Source organism: Lynx canadensis, chromosome B1, assembly GCF_007474595.2.
Source record: "Lynx canadensis isolate LIC74 chromosome B1, mLynCan4.pri.v2, whole genome shotgun sequence".
In the NCBI taxonomy this organism is placed as follows: domain Eukaryota; kingdom Metazoa; phylum Chordata; class Mammalia; order Carnivora; family Felidae; genus Lynx; species Lynx canadensis.
The window spans coordinates 16,345,803-16,366,870 of record NC_044306.2 but is presented as its reverse complement, the minus strand read 5'-3'; the positions used below and the strand labels follow the sequence as shown (position 1 = coordinate 16,366,870).

The 21,068-nt window shown below is 40.6% G+C and overlaps 1 protein-coding gene across 12 annotated transcripts in view; it reads left to right on the top strand.

Annotated features, from left to right (window-relative positions):
* The window catches only part of SORBS2 (sorbin and SH3 domain containing 2), a 222,688-nt gene that overhangs the window by 17,825 nt on the left and 183,795 nt on the right, over positions 1–21,068 (top strand). For 10 of the 12 annotated variants that reach the window (XM_032592809.1, XM_032592814.1, XM_032592813.1 and 7 more), the window contains exon 2: positions 19,495–19,634. The gene's annotated coding sequence lies outside the window, so the exon portion shown is untranslated. Of the gene's footprint in view, positions 1–19,361; positions 19,635–21,068 lie in introns of those variants that run through there. The other 2 variants (XM_032592818.1, XM_032592817.1) reach the window with 1 other exon arrangement.

The window sequence follows — 21,068 nt, the reverse complement described above, 5'->3', positions numbered from 1 at the left end:
CCCTGCCCCTCCAAACCTCCCCAAATAAATAACTTTTTTAAAAATCAGTAAATAACAGTATTTAAAGTATTCTTAAAGAAAATTTATATATTTTCTTTAACAGAAACAGTATTCTTAAAGAAAATTTATATATTTTCTTAAATGTAAATAAATTTTTTTGAAGTAAATAACAGTATTCTTTCTTTGAAAAAGAAAGTATATGGGGCACCTGGGTGGCTCAGTCAGTTAAGCGTCTGACTTCAGCTCAGGTCATGATCTCGCGGTCCGTGAGTTCGAGCCCCACATCAGGCTATGTGCTGACAGCTCAGAGCCTGGAGCCTGCTTTGGATTCTGCGTCTCCCTCTCTCTCTCTCTCTGCCCCTTCCCCGCTTGTGCATGCACTTGTGTGTGTGTGTGTGTGTGTGAGCGCGTGCCCTCTCTCTCTCTCTCTCTCAAAAATAAACATTAAAAAAAAACTTAAAAAAAAAGAAAAAAAAGTATAAAATAAATACTTTTTAACATTTGATATCCTATAATTGATTCTCCCTGTGTATATGCCTTATCAAAGACAAGGTTCCTCTGATCCAGCATGAAAGTCCCCCCAGTTTTGCTAGAAAGGAGGGAACAGACAGGGCAGGAGGCTGTAGAGAGCTAGGTGTACAAGGTCCAGTTGTGGACGTGACAGTTATGGAGGTGTGACCTCTGTGACCTCTGACACCCTTCAGCCACAGGTTTGGGGCCTGAAAAATGAGGATATGATGCCTAGATCACAGGACCACTCATCCTATGATATGAAATAATTTGTGGGAAGTACCCAAGGCAGTGCCTAGCACATAACAGAGTCTCAATAAACAACTATGCCATTAATAAAAAAAAAAAAAATTCCTGGGGTGCCCAGGTGGCTCAGTCAGTTAAGCATCTGACTTTTGATTTGGGCTCAGGTCATGATCTCACAGTTCGTGAGTTCAAGCCTCACGTGGGACTCTATGGTGACAGTGCAGACCCGCTTGGATTCTCTCTCGCTCTCCGTCCCTCCCTCTCTCCTACCTTCCCCCTCAAGATAAAAAAAAAAAAAAAAAAAAAAAAAAAAAAAAAATAAAAATAAATAAATAAATAAATAAATAAATAATAAAAACATTTCCTGGGATGAGGGGTGCCTGGATGACTCTGTTGGTGAAGTGTTCCACTCTTGATTTCGGCTCAGGTCATGATCTCACTGTTCATGAGTTTGAGCCCCACGTCAAGCTCTGCACTGGCTGTGTGGAGTCTGCTTGGGATTCTCTCTCTCCCTCCCTCCCTCTCCTTCTGCCCCTCCCCAGCTGGTGCACATGCGCGTGCTCGCTCTCTCTCTCTCTCTCTCTCAAAATAAATAAATACACTTAAAAAAATTTCCGGGATGAAAGAGAAATGCAGAAATCAATTACTAATAGATAAACAAATTTAAAACTTCTTACTGTAAAACCCATCAGACATTTAATGATCACATAGTTCTTAAACTTGAAGTTTACCTTAAAACTCAAAGCAACTTCTAAGAGAAAAATAACCCACTTCTGTAACTTCTGGTCTTGACTATATTGCATCATACCAAGGTGAACTAATCATTTGGTCACAAATTATGCAAACTATCAGCTGCAAACATGATGTTAGGATAGAATGGGGGAGACCACTATTTTCATTTCAAAGAATCACCATCCTGCCATTAACTACGCTAACAGAGGAGAATTTTAATTAATCCTACAATTCTAAAGTACTTGCTTAAGAACGCATTATATGGTCTCTTTCCAATAGATTTACCTGCTTAATTATGTTTCTTTTGGACTGATCTAGAATTAATCTTCATGTCACATGGTATTGAGCTTTCTGATCTACACGGTTAGTTAGGAATGTAAAATAACAGTAGGTATTCTTATAAATAATAATAATAGCTACCATTCATTGAATGCATACTGAGGCAGCTTGCCAAATTCCTTAAATACCTTTCATTGACTATTCACAGAAACACTCTGATGAGGGTATTATTCTCATTTTACGGAAGAGGAAACAGGCTCTGAGAAGTTAAACAGCTTGCACAGGGTCACATATGAGGTAGGATTCAAACTTGGGTCAACCAGATTCCAAACCCTGTACTCTATTTTTCTAGACTGCCTATTTGTGGGAAATACAGATCAGCCAAAAGAAAATGTTATAACTTCCATTTCACCATCCTCTTTGTATTTTTGTTTGGGGCTTTATGAAAACATCCATTTACAAGAATACACCAAGTTTCTTTATTCATAAAGACCAGAAATAGCACAACAATAAAGAGGCAGGGAGAAAAAAAAAATCTAGAAGGTCGATAATGATTTTCTTTGTGTTAAGTTTGTGGATGTTTTTTCTTTCCTGCTTTTTGATTGTCCATATTTTCTAAATCTACTTAAAATTATGAAAATTTCAAAGTAAGGAGGCACATATAGATGAGGAACAAAGGAACTTGTGTGGCACCAATCGTGTTTAGACATCTAATTATGATATTACAACAAAGCAAACCAACAAACAAAACTCTCTGGATACAAACGTATCTAGAGATACGTTTCACTGTTAAAATTTGCCTCCACTTTAACTTGGGAGGTGACGAGGATGATGTGCCACCAAGAAATGATCACTGCCAGCTTGGTCCTCTGAACTGGATGCCAGTGGGTCTGTTTACTGGCAACAATGGTTTTACCTCTGGATTAAGAATGATTAGTTCTACTTTGGAACAAAATACAGTTCAATTGGAGCTCGAGAAGAACTGAGAGTCTTGTGGCTATGTACATGTTGAACAATTTCCCTTTGTTAACTAGAGCACTCGGATCTAAAGAAGAAAAGTGGCCACTCTGAGAGGGTATACTTTGGGGAAAAACAATCTGACTTCTCTCACATTGTTGAGAGGTGATCTTAGGATGAGGGATAGCAAGCGTTAGCAATAACTTTTTTGATGAATTCCATCTCACAATTAGTTTAAAACACTAGACAAAAGAGATCACCCAAGGCATTTAAGTAAGAAAAAGGAAGAGAGAAAAAAAAGAACAATTCAAAAGATCACACCCAAAACAGTCACCATTCAACATACATTTGCTGACCTGCCTTGCCTAACTTTGTTCGCCCATCATCCCATCCTTCATTTTCGTCAGCATGAGGTAAGGTTTCCTCAGGAGTTAGGCTCTATACCGTAAGAACAAGACAGAAGTTCTTGCCCTCCTGGAGCTTTTACTCTCAAGGTCTACTTATACTTTGTATATGAGGCTGAATTGCCCAATTCATGAATTATAGGCCTGTATAAACAAAACATATAATCATATGAAATGTGGGAAAGTTTTTTCTTAAACATTTATGGTATTCATAAATGTATTACCTATATTTTGTTCTTATGAAGGTGGTGAATGTATGCATACCACTGAAAATAAAGGTGTGGCCTATAACAAAGTATACTCATTCTAATTTAAACAGGTGTAGTTTTTTTTTTTTTTTTTTTTTGTACGTTTATTTATTTTTGAGAGAGAGAGAGCACAAGCAGGGGAGGGGCAGAGAGAGGTAGACAGAGGATCCAAAGTGGGCTTTGTGCTGACAGGAGTGAGCCCAATGCTGGGCTCAAACTTGCAAACTGCAAGATCACGACTTGAGCCAAAGTCAGATGCTCAACTGACTGAGCCACCCAGGTGCCCCAAACAAAACAGGTGTCGTTTTTAAGTTGTACTGAAAATTAGCATACGTTTCAGAATTAGTACTCAGAAAAACCTTCAAAGTTGTTTATGAAAAATGTCATTTTAATCAGCATCATTACAAGCAGCATATCTTAAAAGCATGTTGATATATTTGATTACTTTCCCCCCATATTCATGGTTTTCAGTTCAATGTTCAAATTTTTCGGAGTGTAAACATTATGGAATATTTATAACCAAGTACCAAAATCAGTTGTCTTTCCATTTATGTGATGTGGAAGAGGGACAACTTCAATGATACGAGTCAATGCTGAGTCACAAAAGTGGCTCATTTCAGGAAAATATGGGCAGGGGATCTTGAGTTGCGCCCTAAATTAATAAAGCCAATTGTTGGGTGATAGATTTTAATGTGTTTATCTGTGAAATGAGAGAGACTTTCTACCAGCCCACTGGGACTATTACAAGAATGAGGAAGTTAACATTCTTGATATTAAAATGTTACAGTTTCTTTTACTTGAATTGACCATCTCAAAGTGTGAGTGGGTGGGCGCTTGGGTGGCTGTTGGTAAGCGTCCGACTTCAGCCTAGGTCATGATCTCGCTGTTCTCGACTTCAGCCTAGGTCATGATCTCGCTGTTCTTGAGTTGGAGCCCCGCACGGGGCTCTGTACTGACAGCTCAGAGCCTAGAGTCTGTTTCAGCTTCTATATCTCCCCCTCTCTCTCTGGCCCTCCCCCACTCACGCTCTGTCTTTCTCTCTCAAACGTTAAAAAAAAATTTTTAAATAAATAAAGCGTGAGTGGGTATGCAAATAACGGAGTAAAATATGAGTCCATAGATTTCTCGGGTCTTTTGAGGTAGACACAATTCCAATTTTAGAATCACTTAGCTACTCAGGTATCTTGTAATAATTCCTGAAGTTAATAGTCCTTATCCACTTGAGGGAAGGCCATTAGTGCATACTCAACAGATGAAATGGCAAAGATACATTTATTTTACTTGTCGAGCCACAATGATTATCGTGTAAGTGAGAATCTGGAATGTCTTAGTTTAAATGTGGCATTGTGTGTGAGTGTGGACACTAACCAGTATGTGTTAAAAGACTGATTTACTTACTCCATTGTTTTGGTGTTTTCCATCTTACCCCAATGCCATTTTCTCTCAGAGCAGAGTTAACACAACCACTGAAGCAGTGAATGGAGCTAAGTAATGGGAAATAAAACCCAAATCTCCTTGCCTCCTTCTAGTCTGTGAAACTAGAGCCATGTTTCATCAGCTTAGAAATTAGCCAGGACTGTTCACAAACCTTTTGATCATAGTAGAGACATTGTTTCTTGGTGAAACCGAAATGGCAGACATAGCCCGTGAGGAACTGCTCACTTTCATTTGCAAACGGTGTTTTGCAAACGGTGTTAAGAGTTTATGTGTATTTCTACGTGTGGGAAGAAACTTCAAGTTCAAAACTATTGAATGTCCGAATCAAAAATTTGGAACTTCCCAGTGCACTAAGACAGTGAGAAGATGATTCAGAAGGAAGAACAGCAGCAAAATTACATAACCATTCCTCACCTTGTACATTCTCAAGAATTCTTTAATACTTACAAAGAGTTTTACGAAATACTGCATTAAAACTCAAGGTGATGTAAATGCGATTTCTCTCTTGAATGGTTCTGTTGTAAGAAACTAATGTGTTCTGAAGTTACTATGCAAATTTATCTTTTTTTCAAATAAAAGTAAAAATGAGTTTGTAGAATAAAATTAGGATTTTATTTGATAAATTATATCGCTATAGGGGCACCTGGGTGGCTCAGTCAGTTAAGCATCTGACTCTTGAATTCGGCTCAGGTTATGATCCCAGGGGTGTGGGATCGAGTCTCACATCCAGCTCTGTGCTGAGCACAGAGCCTGCTTGGGATTCTCCTCTCTCTCCCTCTGCCCCTCTCCCCTGTCCTTCTCTCTCTCTCTAAAATAATATTTAAAAAATAAAATAAAACAGAGGGGAGATAAATTATATCAATATAATGTATTGTATAAGTTTAATTATTTATGTGATTATATATAAATATAACTTATATAATAGTTAATATAATTACATAATATATAAATTATAATTATAAACATAACTGATTTGACAAAGTATATCTTGACAAAATTATTTTGACTTTATTTTGAATAATTTCCGCATGAAACATGAAGGCTCTGAGTATCTTTGTATTTAACTCAAATCTGGATGAGTTACCACAAGTAAGAAGGAGTTCTCTATGGAGATGGTCAGGAAAAGAAGGAAGGCGATACCATTTCCTATTAACAGGGGTTAATGACCATCTCAAAGCAGCACAAAAGTAAGCTTGAACAAAGGCCTTTAACCCGATTTTTGACGGCTCAAGGGGCGGTGGGGAACAGAACAATGTTATGTCAACTGGAAGAAAAACATCATCGCAACAATGACAAGCTAACCTGGTCCTCAAAGAGCAGGTGGCGCCCATAGCCCGGATGTGCCCTGAGACCCGGAGTCATGTCCTCACCATCTCACGTGCTTCGGTTTATAGGTTGTGGTGTTTGTTACTACCTGAAATTTCCAGCACCTTTGTGGTCACCCAAAATAGAATGTGGCGCACAAGTCCAGTTTGGAGTCTCAACGGTGTGTTCAAATGTGTGCCAAGTCTTTTAAAAAGAGGCCAAGTGGATAGATCTTAATCGGCCACATGAAAACAGAGTTCAGGTTACAGAATGGTAGAGGCACTGCAGTTTATAGCTCAGGTGTGCCCACAGCGATGGGCATCATTTGCAAAGTCCTTTCCAACTCCTTCTTCCCTTACCCGCTATTGGATGTGCAAATTTAAGGACGACCTGAATTTAGTCCTCTTTATCTTTTTAGGTAGGATCCCTTACAGGGTGTAATTGTAAGACTTGCCAAATAAGCGCATCCTAATATAATGCTATAAAATAAACTCAGCTGCAGGTTTCTCCTTTTGGGGAGATTTCACGAAGTGAGGCCTGTCTTAATAAAAATAATTTCTCACAGAATTATCTCATCTCGAGCCATCTTTCTGCTTATCACGAGCGGTGTTATTCTCCTTTGATAACTGATTGATTCTGGGATCACCTTACTCAACAGTCTGGCCAATGCCTCAATTAAAATATACTTATTATTAAACTATGAAGCTCCAAGTTTTACTTATGTCCTCATGCAGGTAGAGTCTGCTAATTTCTTTCCCCCACTGAATCCCTTCTCACTAAAATTACTGAGAATCTCTCCTCTGGTGCTAGAGTAGCCTTGGTGTTCAAGGTACAGACTGACAGGTCCCAGGGGGACTTCTCCTATCTCAGATCTAGAATACACTGTCAATGCCCTTTTACCCACGCCCCCCCCCCCACCAGAACAACGCGTCTCAGACCCTGCTCCTAGTAATGGCTTTTCTATAAAGTGATCCTGTACACCCCAAGTGTCAAAATGTAAAGGGGATGATTAGATAGGCGCTGTAACGTTTCTTCAGCTATGACGTAAGGTTAAATGAAACTAAGAAATATGGGGTGCAAAATTGGTGGTGAAAATCTCCAAACTATGCCATGTCTGAGAAATCTTCCAGACAAAGATCTGGGGTAGAACCACTACATAAAGCCTGACCACCTAGGATTCGTGTCGCTAGATTGAGACATAAAACCTATGAGCCACCAGGGCGGAGATACCTAGTATAAGAAAGAGAGAATGTGGGATGCAGGAGGGGTTCAGAGAGCAATTAGAAGATTTGAGTTTTATATAAAAACTCCTGTGAATTAAAGAAAGAATCAGGCAAAGTTAACAAAAATCATGGATCTAAAGTCATTACCATCTTTGTACAAAGGAAGAAAACACAGGTAATATATAGAAATAGCCCCATTTAAAGATGCTAGTTATAATCCCCTCAGGTGCCATAATGATCGCCACTGAGAACATTTCTCTATCCCTTACAGCTTGTCCTTCCCTTCGAAATATGTTGTGTGAGGATAATGTTGTTCTTTACTTACTTTTTACTTAAATCTACTCTCCAGAACATCAATTTGTCAATGCCTGTCTCTCTCAGCTATTTCCACTTAAACAAGTGAAGCCTTCTATGCATTTCTGTGGTTGTTTCCACGTTTTCCGCTCAGTATCCCTGTCTTGGTTCATCTGATACACACACATACACACTCAGTTCATTCTAGTGACCAGACGCTGTTCTAGGAACTGGCTGTACTTATGTTTTCAGAGGGAGTCCTGTTCCCAAGGAGCCTACGAGTAAGAAAAAGACCAGTCAACAGCAACAATGAAGTATTAAATCTATATGAACTATATTAAACCCTGTTCTGCAACAGGCTGTTAACTAAGTAACTGATTTTCACGGTCTCACTTCATCCTCTCAAAAGTGTTCTAAAGAAATAGGCGGTGTTGTGTGCATTTTATTACACAAGAAAATCAAGGTTCAGACAGATTGACTTGCCCAAAGTGATAGGCATTGCCACTCAGGAAAATAAGCCTGAAGGTCAGCTCTGCATGATTCCAAAGACTTGATTTTTTTTTTCTTTTTTACAATGTAATAATTGCTGTCATACAGGGATGCTTATACCTCAATTATCATTCATTATAAGCGCAGTCAATGGATATAGGTGTTTGTAACAAAGATACATAAGATTATAACTCTGCCTCTCCCATCTGTAAGGTTATGATAGACTCTTACAGGGCCTTTAAAAGTAAATTCTCTGCTTCTTTTTAATGCCAGTATCTTTCCTCTTCAACCTTCTTCCACTCACCAAATAAGATGGTGCTAATGTTATTGCTTTAAAGAGGCCATTATGTCAATTATAGATAACATCATGAGCAGAGATGGGAATTTTCTTAATCCAGTTATTGAACAACTCCATGAATTCTTATTTTTTTTTCAACGTTTATTTATTTTTGGGACAGAGAGAGACAGAGCATGAACGGGGGAGGGGCAGAGAGAGAGGGAGACACAGAATCGGAAACAGGCTCCAGGCTCTGAGCCATCAGCCCAGAGCCTGACGCGGGGCTCAAACTCACGGACCGTGAGATCATGACCCGGCTGAAGTCGGACGCTTAACCGACTGCGCCACCCAGGCGCCCCATGAATTCTTGTTTAAAATCAAAATTGGGGGGGAAAACCCTGTGAAAGTCATAATGTGAGCTATCTGAAATAAGCTATATAAGGAAATTATATTCAATATCTAGGTATGTCTGATCGCTTTCATTTTCCCCATCAGCAAAGTACATGTATTTGTGAAGATTAATTGTACGTTTGTGAAGATCTTTTTTTTTCTGATTTTTTAAAATTACTAACGATTACTGTGTGCCGTCGTGGCTTCCATGCGTTCCCTTCTTACTCCTCTTAATAATGCTCAGGGGTAATTGATGATATCCCCACTTTTCAGACGAGGGAACTGAGACACAGAGATCATGCCCAACTCAAGGAGCTGGTAAGCGACAGAACCAGAAAATTAGCTAAAGACTATGCTCAAAGCCCATGATTTAACTTTGTGGGTTGTGCCTCATGGAGATAATGATGGTAACAGCACAACTAACACTAATGAGTGCTTCTTGTGTACCAGGCATTGTTTTACGGGATTTCCATATATTAGCCCATTCATCCTCATAATAATCACATGAGTCAAATACTGCTACGGTTCGCATTTCATCAACGAGACAAGGAAATTCCAGTAGCCGCACTGTTGGAAGAAATCTGAAAGTAGTCAGATTTTTATGGTTGGCAGACAGCCTCCAGAACCTTGTTCTCAACCATTCTACTCTTGGCAAATATTGAGAGGAAGACAAAATATTTATACATGACTGCCTATTATAAAATGGAATATATTATGATTTATAGCCATTCCTTCAAGTTAGGGTATTTAATCAGAAGCCATAAGACAGGAACACTTAAAATAGCTTCTTCATTTCATGTGTATCTTTAGTGTTTTTAGAACTGGAAAATGATTGGCTTCCTGATCCAACATCACTTCCTCTCAATTAAGACTGATAGCATTCACCATTTAAAAAAAATTTGTAAGTAGAAATCTTAAAGGATAATTTAATATTCAAACTCAATACATTAGCAGTCTTGAGGATCTTTTCAACATTCCTTTTTTTTTTTTTGTAACAAGGACAAATTTCATCATTCAATTTAGATTTTAAAGGCTGGGTAGGCTACACAGAAGTTCAAAGTTTTCGGAACAATGCTGTGGCCATGTACACTGAGAACAGGATAAACAATGGGTTCCTGTTTTGTATTTCCTGCAGAGTATTACTATGTTCTTAGTTCTCTTGACATCACTGATCATTTAATGTTAGTTTTGGAAAATAGCATCAACTACGTTACTATATTTAGAACCAAAAATATTTAAATGATGCAGCGCTCAGGGCTGTAAACACATAGGCACTGTTTGTCAGAGCAATTTTCACTCCATTTGGAAGTGATAAGAGGCTAGAAAACTGAATGCTACACTGTTGTGGGGGCTTATTGTTGATTCCAGAAGGTTCTTTCAAAACTTCGGAAACTATACAGCCTACTGCTATCTTTCAACCCGCCTGATATAATAAACCACTTCTTAATTGCTTGTGTCAAGTACGTTTTCAACCTCCAAGTAAGAGATTATGTCAAGACGACCATTTCACCAAGTGAGAGGTTGGTTTACCTCAAACAACGAGAAGTCCAGTGTGGGTTCGACTCTGTCACCCCACCCTTAGCATGTGCCTCCCAGAAAGGAATTGGCATTTCTGTCAGCTAAGAGGAGCAGATCTTGGTTAAAGGGCAAGGGCTCCTGAGTGGCTCAGTTGGTCGAGTATCCACTTCAGCTCAGGTCACGATCTCGTGGTTTGTGAGTTCAAGCCCTGCCTCTTCGGATCCTCTGTCCCCCTTCTCTCTCTGCCCCTCCCCCACTTGCACTCTCTCAAAAATAAATAAATATTTAAAAGGCAAAAAGGGCAAAGAACCCTTCTTCTCAGGAGGTTCTCTGCTGTTATTGTGTATGTGATGGGTCTTCCCTACATCTTATTGGCCAGAACAGACGGCAAGAAAATCTGGGAAGGTAAAAAAAAAAAAAAAAAAAAAAAATCTAGGAAGGTAAGTTTTGAAATCGGCGTATTATCAGGATTCTACAGATGAAGGCAAAAGTGGATTCTCAGTAGGTAGAAAGCATTGTCTGCCACAACTATGGAACATGATTCATTTATTTGAGAGAGGAATAAGGGTGGAAATCATGACTTGATTATCAAAACGAAATGTATCAGAGAGAAACTTCCGTTGAAACGGATGCTTAAAGAAATACTTGCTGTAAAAAAGGAGGGCACTTGCCAGAAGGCGAAAGGTGTTTGCTTTGACTCGGAGGTCCAACCCCACCTCGTGTCTGAACACAAAACATCCACTGCTGCCGGAGGCCCGTCCAGATCTAGCTCCAGATCCCGAAAGTCTGGATGTATTCTCCCACACTCCCTTTCTTTTTTTGGAAAATTGAGCTGTCATTACTCATTTCTTGACATTTCTGACAGACCCCTCCCATACCATCTTATTTCTCGTGCTTCCTTTTGTGAATAAGACTATTGTTGCTGTTTTTAGTAGGTTGACCTTGCTGGTTGGAGTATTCTCTCCCGAACCTCCCTCTAGCCAGCATGCTTGGAAGGGAGAGTATGTGTAGTCACGCCGAGGTAAACAAATGAGGTTGCTAAGAGCCAGAGGTGAGGGTCTGGGAGCCCCAGCTTCCCCTGGCCACCTGACAACTGGAGGGATCGATATTGCAGCAACATCTGCAACCCACCCGGACACACAAACGGATTGCACAAAGAGGTAGGAGGTTCTGGCTCAGAGGGCGGACGACACAAAAAATATTAGCATTTCCAGTCTCTGAAGTTTCCCATCCCCGACTTGCATTCATTTTGGAGGTCATTTCTCTTATACGCTTGATATAATGAATCTATAGTTCCTTCTAGCCTTTGAATGCTGGTCAACCGTTCCCTGTTGTTCTTTACTTAACCGTCATCTCTGTGAGTTACAAGGACCCTTTTCTAACATTCCGTGTATTATTTACGTGTGTGATTATCCTTGTAAAATTAAATTTTATGGTCAGGGTAATGATGGAAATGTGCCACGGGTTATTGGGTTAATTCATTCTTTGAATGACACAGAAAAGATACTTCTCATCTTCAGACATTCTTATTTATAGCAAATATCCCTCTGCCCAAGGTAGAAGAGAGGGTCTCACAGCCTCGTCTAAGACAACATGGCAAATACCAGCCTCCAGCCTCCAACTCCTGCTATGTAGCCCAAGCCACATAAAGTTCTCCTTTCCTTTCCTGTTGACATCACCTTGCCCTTTGCCAGAGAACAAGACTGTAAATCTCCCAGCTACTCGTCAGTGACAAGTAATTCATTGTACGTTTATGACTGAGGGACAATATGGACATGAGAAAGCGCTTCATGCCATAGGAATCACAATGGCCTGACGGCACTGCATTGTTGACATGGTGTTTCACTCCTGTCTACTCAGAAATGAATAAACAATATCAGAAATGACTCGCAGAGAGCCAGGTGGTATAACTATCTAGGAACCATCTAGGAAATACGTAACTCTCTCAACAACCCTAACCGCTTTATAGCAGGGACCTCAACTGAGTGATTATAATTCATAATACACCCTACAACAAGTATTATTACATGGTTCTGAGAAAGGTCTGGAGATATGATGTATGAGTGCAGTAACTTGCTTTATTTCAAACCTATGTTAGAAGATTTTATGTAAATTATTATGATAATAGAATGTATTACAGCCTGAAGGTTAAAACGAGTGACATTTGCCTCTTGAGAAAGCTTTTAAGCCAAAGATATAACTACAAAGCAATATATTTCAGAGAATCCTCTTGGCTGGAAATAGCTACTTAATTAGAAGACATAGTTTTTTGCTTTTTACAGGATAAGACACTTTGTATTTCACAAGTTCTGATAAATCTATAACAAAACTGTCATCATGTGTTGCTTAATGCCTTCTGGAGAACTGCTTAATCATTTATTTATTCAACAAATACGCATTAAGCACTTACTTTGTGCCAGGCACAAATGCAATAAATGTGGAGGAAATGCAATATGAAGGGGAAACAGGAACTTCCAGGCTAATGGAGGAGAAATGCATGAGTGCATCACACGAACAAACACAACCAAGTCTGACACTCAAGGAAACAAAGAATATGATTGATTGTTCAAGAGTGAAAACACATGACCTTGGGTGGATCAGGGAAGCCTTCCTGAGGAAGGGGCACTTTGCCTGAAGGACGCACAGCATTAACTGCTGAGCAGGGAAGGCATTCCGGTGACAGAGAATAGTGCATGCGACAGCCCTAAGTGTGGTCCATTCTAGGAACTGAAAGACCAGAGAGGCTAGAAGCAATGGGGCTACAAGGTAGGTAGGGAGAGGTGGGCGGAGATCTAAGAAGATGGTGCAGAGCTTTAAATAGACCACCTTAAGAAGGCTTATCTTGAAGATTTTTATACCACAGTTAGCAACTGTTGCATATGCCTCGATTTCAATAGAACATAAATATCAAGAAAAGTTATGGTTAGAAAAACAGCAGACGTACTTTTTAAGTATATGTGGGATTCAAACAGCACATATAAGACCGATAAAGTTTTAACCAGAAAACTGAGCTTTAACGCGTTTTAAGATGTCATTTCTATATACTCTCTTGCATTTGATAGTAGTTCTCTAACCATTCCTTAAGATTTTCACCTTATTTGGGAAACTCCGGCCCCAGATTGCATAATGGCACACACATGATGGCAAACCATCTCCTAAGAAAACATTCGCTTCACTTTGGTAACCAGGTAGTAGAAATAATTGGACATACGCTTTGACAACTTTCGAATAACTACACCTGCAGGTGGAGAGTATGATGGGGCTTGCCGAATGTAATTCACACAAGCCCAAGCAAAACACAGATGTTGGAGTCAAGAAGGGGGTTCTTGCCCAATCCTTGTGCCTACGTTTCAGGGCACAAGTGTGTAGGGTGTGTGTGACTGGTCCAAAATCACTCAAGCTCTCGGGCTTTCCTCATCAGTGCATTTATTCCCTGTTCAGCACTCAACATACTCAGGTTCCCACAGATCACCTGGCTGACACTTCCTAAGCACACGATGCCGCCACACGTCACCATTTGTATTGAATATGTTTCACTTTGTCTCAGGTGGTTGAGGCAGATAAGCATCAAAGATGTTATTTCACTTAATCTAGCGCTCATTCTGCACCCAACATGCCTGACTTTGGGGTCCACCCCTTCCATCGATCAGCATTACCTGATTTCTAGAGTCTCTGTAGTATGAGACTCTGCCTCTTCAATACATCTTTGAAACTCATGCCGGTGTTTCAGGCAGTCTTGCTGCCTCTCCCTAAGCACTGAAATATTTGACTAGGAGAATGATACATTGTTCTCCTGGAATATTAGACAATGCTACTCAACTGACATGGGCCAGGGAAGCCTTCAAACATGGAGAGTGCAACTTATTTTTCAAAGGACTTCAGGGAGAAAAAAAATGTAGCCTAGAAAACAATATTCATGGGAAAACTACATTCACTTCCTTCCTACTGAGATCCTCACAAATAATAGGAAGTGATGAGGAATCAATCGAGAATTCTGAGTTCTCTTGGGAAAAAAAATTTAAACAACGCTCAAAGAAGCCTTCAAAACACATGCATTCAAGAAATCACACCCATAAAAGTCCCTGGAAATCATTTTGGTACCTAAAAAAAAGTGACTGGATTTGACCATACATGGCAACCTGCCGTTACTTCACTCTATTTTCATTGTTAGGTCAACGATAGCATTTACCATGTGCCAGACGTTTCCACATTCTTTTCAGACAACTCCTTTAATCCTCATAACAACCCCACGAGGCCCCATGGTAGGGAAGGAAACCGAAGCAATGGGAGGTGAAGGAACGGGCCCATGGTCACAGAGAAATGGCAGGACCGGTATCCAAATCTAGACCCACTGCCTCCAGACTCTCTGTTCTTAAGCATTACACACGTTCAATGTCTCCTGAAACAACCAAATAATAAAGTGAGAAGGGAACCTACAGACGGTCTCTGCCCACAGAATTAGGACTTTAAATACGATCACTGTGGGCCCACCTTCTCTGTTCCAGTGAGGAGTGCCCTTTTCTCAAGCCCTCTGGAGCACGCAATGCCCTGAGCCCACCTGAAAAGTGAGGAATCATCTGGCAAACTGGGGAGATTGTTCCAAATACGGTGCTCGCTTACTTAAAGGTGCAACAAAGGTGTGCTGCAGGATAACAGAAGGTTTCTCTACTCCAGAACCTGTCTTCCTCCCAGTTCTATCAATAGAGAGTTACTTAACTTGCCGAGATCCTCTTTTGAGATACAGATATCCTCTGGGACAGTTTGATCTATGTCAACTATGTCCTAGCATGCGTTGTTTTTAATTTGACCACCACTTAGCTCAGAACAGTCTCAACTTTTATTGCACACAATGGAAGGAGAGAAAGAAACGTACAACTAAACTGATTTTCAACACTTCTATCCATTTCCCCCCTCCTCATCTCTGAAAGATTATTCCAGACCCAGCCTCTGAAACCGATCCTGTCCTTATAGAGAGTTTGAGAAACTTGGTCAACATGGCAGCTGGTCCCACTCATGACTTACACCAGGTTTTTTTCTAACTAGGTCCTCATCTTATTTTCTGAGCCTGCATCTCTGCTCAGACAACACTTGGTCTGGTGGTCTGGTTCCTCTGAGACCAAGGCTATGCTCTTCTTTATCCAGTCTTCCCTCCAACTCCAACCCTGGGGCAGCTGGGGGCTTCTGTCAGACTTGCAGAAGCCAGGAACACCTCCTTCCAGGCTCCCCGTGCTGGCTGCAACACCCACCCAACTCCAGTCTGTTCGAGTCTTATTCTCCCAGCATCTGACAGTCCCGAAGCGTCTGCCCCTCACTGCCCTTCCAGAACGTGTCCGGTTTGCTTTTATGTTAGAATTACGTGGGGGAGCCTTTCAGATATGTTGGGTTTCGATCAGATTAGTGAAAGCAAACTCTCTAGAGATGGGTCCAGTGTACTGATACTTTCAAAACTTTCTAGATAAGCCTCACATATACCCAGGAATGAGAGTCACTACGCTATATTAATTTCTCGTAAATCTCAATGTGCACACATATAACCTGGAGATGTTGTAAAAATGGAGGTGCTGGTTCAGTAGGTATGGGTGGGGCCTGAGTTTTCACATTTCCTACAAAACTCCAGGTGGTGACTTTGATGTTGTCCACGGACTAGTCTTTAAGTAGCAAGGCTCAAGACCAGTGGTTCTCAAAGTGTGGTTAAGAATCATTTGGGAAGGCGCCTGGATGGCTCAGTCGGTTGAGTGTCCAACTCTTGATCTCGGCTCAGGTTGTGATCTCACAGCCATGGGATCGAGCCCCGCATCTGGCTCTCTGCTGAGCATAGAGACTGCTTGGGATCTCTCTCTCCATCTCTCTCTCTGCCCCTCACCCATGCATGCACATGCACCTGCTCTCTGGTGCACGCTCTCTCTCTCAAATTTTTTTTTTTTTTTTTTTTTTTAGAAAAAAGAATCACTTGGGGACTTGTTAGAGATGCAAAATTCCAGACCTCGCCCCAGACCTACTAAATCAGAAACTGGGGATGGGATCCAGCAAAGGCTTTGACAAGCCTTCCAGGTCACTCTGATGCCTGCTACAGTTTGAGCACCACTGGCCTAGATGGCAGTGTGCGACAACGAAAGCCGCATATATAATTTAAAATTTTCTAGTTGCCACATTAAAAAAAGACACAATTAAACAGGGAAAATTCATTTTAACAGTTTCCTTAACCTAGGATGTCTGAGGTATTCACAGTTCAATATATAATCAATATAAAACATGAGTTGACATTCTTTTTTTATAGTAAGTCTTCAAAATTCAGTGTGCATTTTGCAATCATAGGACATCTCAGTTTTGACTAGTCACATGTTAAATGCTCAATAGCCCGTGTATCCACCATATCAGAGAGCCAAGCTCTAGACTTAGAACAGTGATAATGGTATTAATTTTTATTGAGTGCTGGCTATGTGTCAGGCATTACTCGGGTAAGCATTTTATGTGATTATATAAGCCCTACCACAACCCTGTGGATTGGTACTATTACCATCCCCTTTTTATACACAGGAGGGGTTATGCCAAAGCCGTTATCTGTTGTTTCACCAATATAGGAAGCCCACTCCCATATAAGCATCGGCAATTATTTTAAATCATTTTGTTTATAAAAACCAAAATGAAAGAGAGAAAAAAAATATGATAAAATCATGAAGATTAGTACTATTAGAACAGTTGCTAAGACATCAGTCGCTTGTAAAAGTCACGGTGGTTGGGCGAGTAGAAAAGACCAAATATGCTATCTTCTGATTTTTAAAAATGTGCCAAAAGGCCAACTTGCACTCTTCTGTGCCGGCAAATCTGCTGAAAGGTGTTACCTGCCTGGCTGTTTGGACAGTTGGGATCTCTGGGGAATGGCGGGACCTTGATGAGTCATGACGCAAGACAGCTAGCAAGCAGCTAGCAGGGTCAGAACGTGTCCGTTTAAGTGGAGACTGTGACGTAAAATGACTCTAGTAATAGCTAAACATGAGGCAATGGGCTTCTCTCAGTGTTCGTGTGGAAAGCAGGAGGTTTGGAATTTAAAGGTAATGGCTGCCTTGGTGGTTTTCCTTTCGTTAACTTCCATAGTGTTGCAAAGACAGCCCATTTTCACACGTATTTTTCTTTTCATTATAAACTATACAGAGGAAAAAGGAAAAACAATTAAAAAGAATTTCTATCTGAGGCTCGAATTTGCCAGAATTCCCATCTCTTGTTTTGCCAAGTAAAGTACGCTTTTTGAAACTGGCAGGTATTGGTGACATAGTAAAATGTGACCATTTAAAATAAATGAACAGAAAAATACATGATTCTAGAGAGATTTTTAAAATTCTGCTATGTATTTTTAAAATAAAAATTTTTTTTTAAAAATTTGATTAGATATTTCAAACTTAAGTTATAGGTTTTTTTTTCATTTAGAGGTCTGTGTAGTTTTTTAATTTTTTAATGTTTATTTATTTTTGAGAGAGCGCACGAGCAGGGGAGAGGCAGAGAGACAGAGAGAGGCAGAGGCAGAGAGAGAGAGAGAGAGAGAGAGAGAGAGAGAGAATCCGAAGCAGCCTCCAGGCTCTGAGTTGTTGGCACAGGGCCTGATACGGGGCTCGAACTCACAGACCCAGACCTCAAGATCATGACCTGAGCTGAAATCGGACACTTAACCGACTGAGCCCCCAGGCGCCCCATCCGTATAGCTTTATAGTGTAGGGTAGCTAAAGGATTTCACTATTTTATCACAAGACTTGAAATAGCAGTCATGTAACCATTTTCTTTTTTTATGTATCATGCATAATCTTCAGTATTTTCTATCATCAGTTCCAGCGTCTTTAACTGTAAAGACACAGTTGGACTTGATCTGAGCCTCTAGCAACCAACCTTCACAACATCCGCTATCAAATACATCCAGGTGGTTTTCACACTGGACTAACGATCAGGGACCCTTCTCCCACCCCTTCTTAGCAGTGCTTTCTCCCTGCCTAAGCATTCTCTAGGTTACAGGAGTAGAGAGACAGAGAAGTCAGGGATTTCACAGATGCGGAATACAGGTTTTTAAGAAAATACCTAAGTGTGTTTTCGGGTAGGAAGTAACGGATCTTCCTTCTTAGGGGTGCTGTCAAAGGCACAGTAAAGCCACAGAAGCCAGAAGTTGGTCTGATGGCCACCCGTAGCATCTCCCTGCAGTCCCAGTCGAGAGAAGTCCCGATCTCCCGTGGCCATGGTTTGAAGTCTCCTCATGTGACCAAGAGATTGTAACAAATGCTCTGTATTCTTTATTCTTGCTGCCTCTGTGTGCTGTGAGCCTTCTGAGGCAAGGACCCTGTTTATTTCACTCACTCTTGTTATTCTCACAATGTGTGACACACAGGAGGCTCCCAAGTACCGGCCACATAAATTGTTGAATGAATGAACAGCACTCCTAGATCTTAATTTATAATTCTAGAAATAAAGTGAAAGCCCCAAGTCTGCTGCTCGTTGTTGGTGACCCAATCTGAATTACTCCTTTGGAAGCACAAGCAAGGGATCCGTGTCTGTCTGCATCATGTCACTGAATGGTCCCCAGTCGCTGCCAACAGATAAGAAATGTCAACAGCTTAACCCAGTAGCTTTCAAAAATAGCACAGTTGACGAAACTGGAAATTTAGGTGCGTGCGAGAAATAAACCATTTGTGTTCAGGCTTAAGAAGGATAGGGTAACAACAGACATTCCTCGGAGAGATCTAAAATATTTTTTAAGACCCCCAGAAGCGAGTAATCATCAGAAGAAACCTCTTCCCTCTCAATAAGGCACAAAGAGGACACCTTCTTTTCAACACATCAGGTAAGTCATTCGGAAAACCTGAGGATTGCGGCACGGCACCGTGTGTCTTTAAGATTTCAGGCAAGTTGTTTTTGCTGTTGTCGTTTTCAACAGTGCTGGCAGTTTTCCTCAAAATGTAAATGAGTATTTGTACAGCGAACCACGTTGTCGTGGGTTTCCTGGTTCGTGCCCCCCCCCCCCACCACGTGGGGAAAGGGGGAGGGAGGTGGCGACTCAGGGAAGGCTTTTTCATCCCTTTGCAGACAACTCCGGCTGCTGTTAATGCTGAAAATAGCTCAAATGCTCTCAGAACAGTGGCACCACCCAGCAGCTGGGATTCTTTCCCTCTCTTATTTGCCGTCTCTCTTGCCTTTTTTTCCTTCAGACACTTGGATTGGACTTAATCTTAAACCTCTGGAGTTCGAGACCTTTTAAAAAGGGCTAAATAAACAACCTCTACATGTAAAAGGCCACTGACTCCTACTTCCTCTGTTTAGAGCAACTGTTGAGCCCAGCTGCCTGTAGGTAAGATTTTTTTTTTTTTTCCTTCTGGAATTATTTCATTGGTTTCTGATATGTGTCTGACGATCGTCTCTGACATAACTCATTTAGAGTGAAGGTATGGGGCGGCTGTGCACCATTTGCAGGTAAATGTGGTGTTCCGGAATACAGCAACGGCATCTGGACATTTCTGTGGCTGTACTTTTAAACTTTGCTCAAAGCTCTCTGTCACGTTGACCTGTGACACATACTGGCCTGTGACTGAGCTACATCAGAACTCCAATTAACCTGACTGCCAGCAGTGAGAGGGTCCAGACATCGTCATTTTGTTGTTTAGACTGTTTACTTATTTTTAACTTTCTAAGGGCATGGAAAAAGAAAAAAAAAGGAAAAAGCTGCAACCACCTGAGCCAAGAAAATGTCAGTAATTAGTCTTTAAGGAGAATGAGATAGCTCTATTTTATTTTGTTCTTGGATCACTGCTTTGTTCCTTGCTAATGTGGAAGAGGTTTTTTTTTTATGTTTCATTTTTTAAAATTTTTATGTTCCTGCCACAGTTCAGGTGACCTGGTTTTGAAAATGCTTTACCTAGCTAAAGGTCTTTGGCTAGCAGGTTTCGGTAACAGGACAGTACAGTATTCTGGAAAGTCTTCTGTGCCTCTCCCCTCGCCCTCCTTATGCTCATGCTTGACATTTTGCAAAGTACTTTGATCTGTGGACTTTAACTTCAAACACAGCAGTTAACTTTGATTGTGGGTATTTACTGTGTTCAGTAAAACGACTTTTTTTTTTTCTCTCAATGCTTTTATACCATTTCCTTTCAATAATCTATGTGGCTTTGGTTTTCCTTACTGATGATGTCTGAGGTTTTACTTGTAGAGGAACTCCCAACTCAAAGGAAAAGACTTTTATGGGAAGGTCTTTCACCTCTCACCATACAGACTTTAGGACAACTCTCTGCACCCCCTCTGAGCAGACGTGTGAAAGCAGCAAAGGACAGTGCATACAACCTGATTCTATCAACCCCTCCCTTGAGTTGCCCTGTTGCCTCAAAATTACAATGTGCCTTGGGGCCTAATGTTGCTTTTTCAACATGGACACTGAAATCCTTGGAATTTAGATTCTTGTCTCCAAAGAAGTTTATTTGGTATCTCAGACCACATGGCAAAAGAAAACATGCATTTTAAACACACTGATCTTCTGGGTAACTTTTAAACAATACAAAAAGACAAAAAATTACAAGAAAGACATTTTCTAAGAAGGAAAACTAGGGGAAAAAAACAGAAAGAAAGAAAAACGCTTTGTAGCCAAAAGTCTGCTATGTGAGTGAAACATCTGCTAAATGAGGGATAAGAATTTTTTTTAATGAATTTCTTAGAATTGGCCAAGTGGAACAGTTTCTCGCCATGCAGTAGGCTTTTAAATGTTCTCTTTACTTTGAAGAAAACTCGTGTGTTA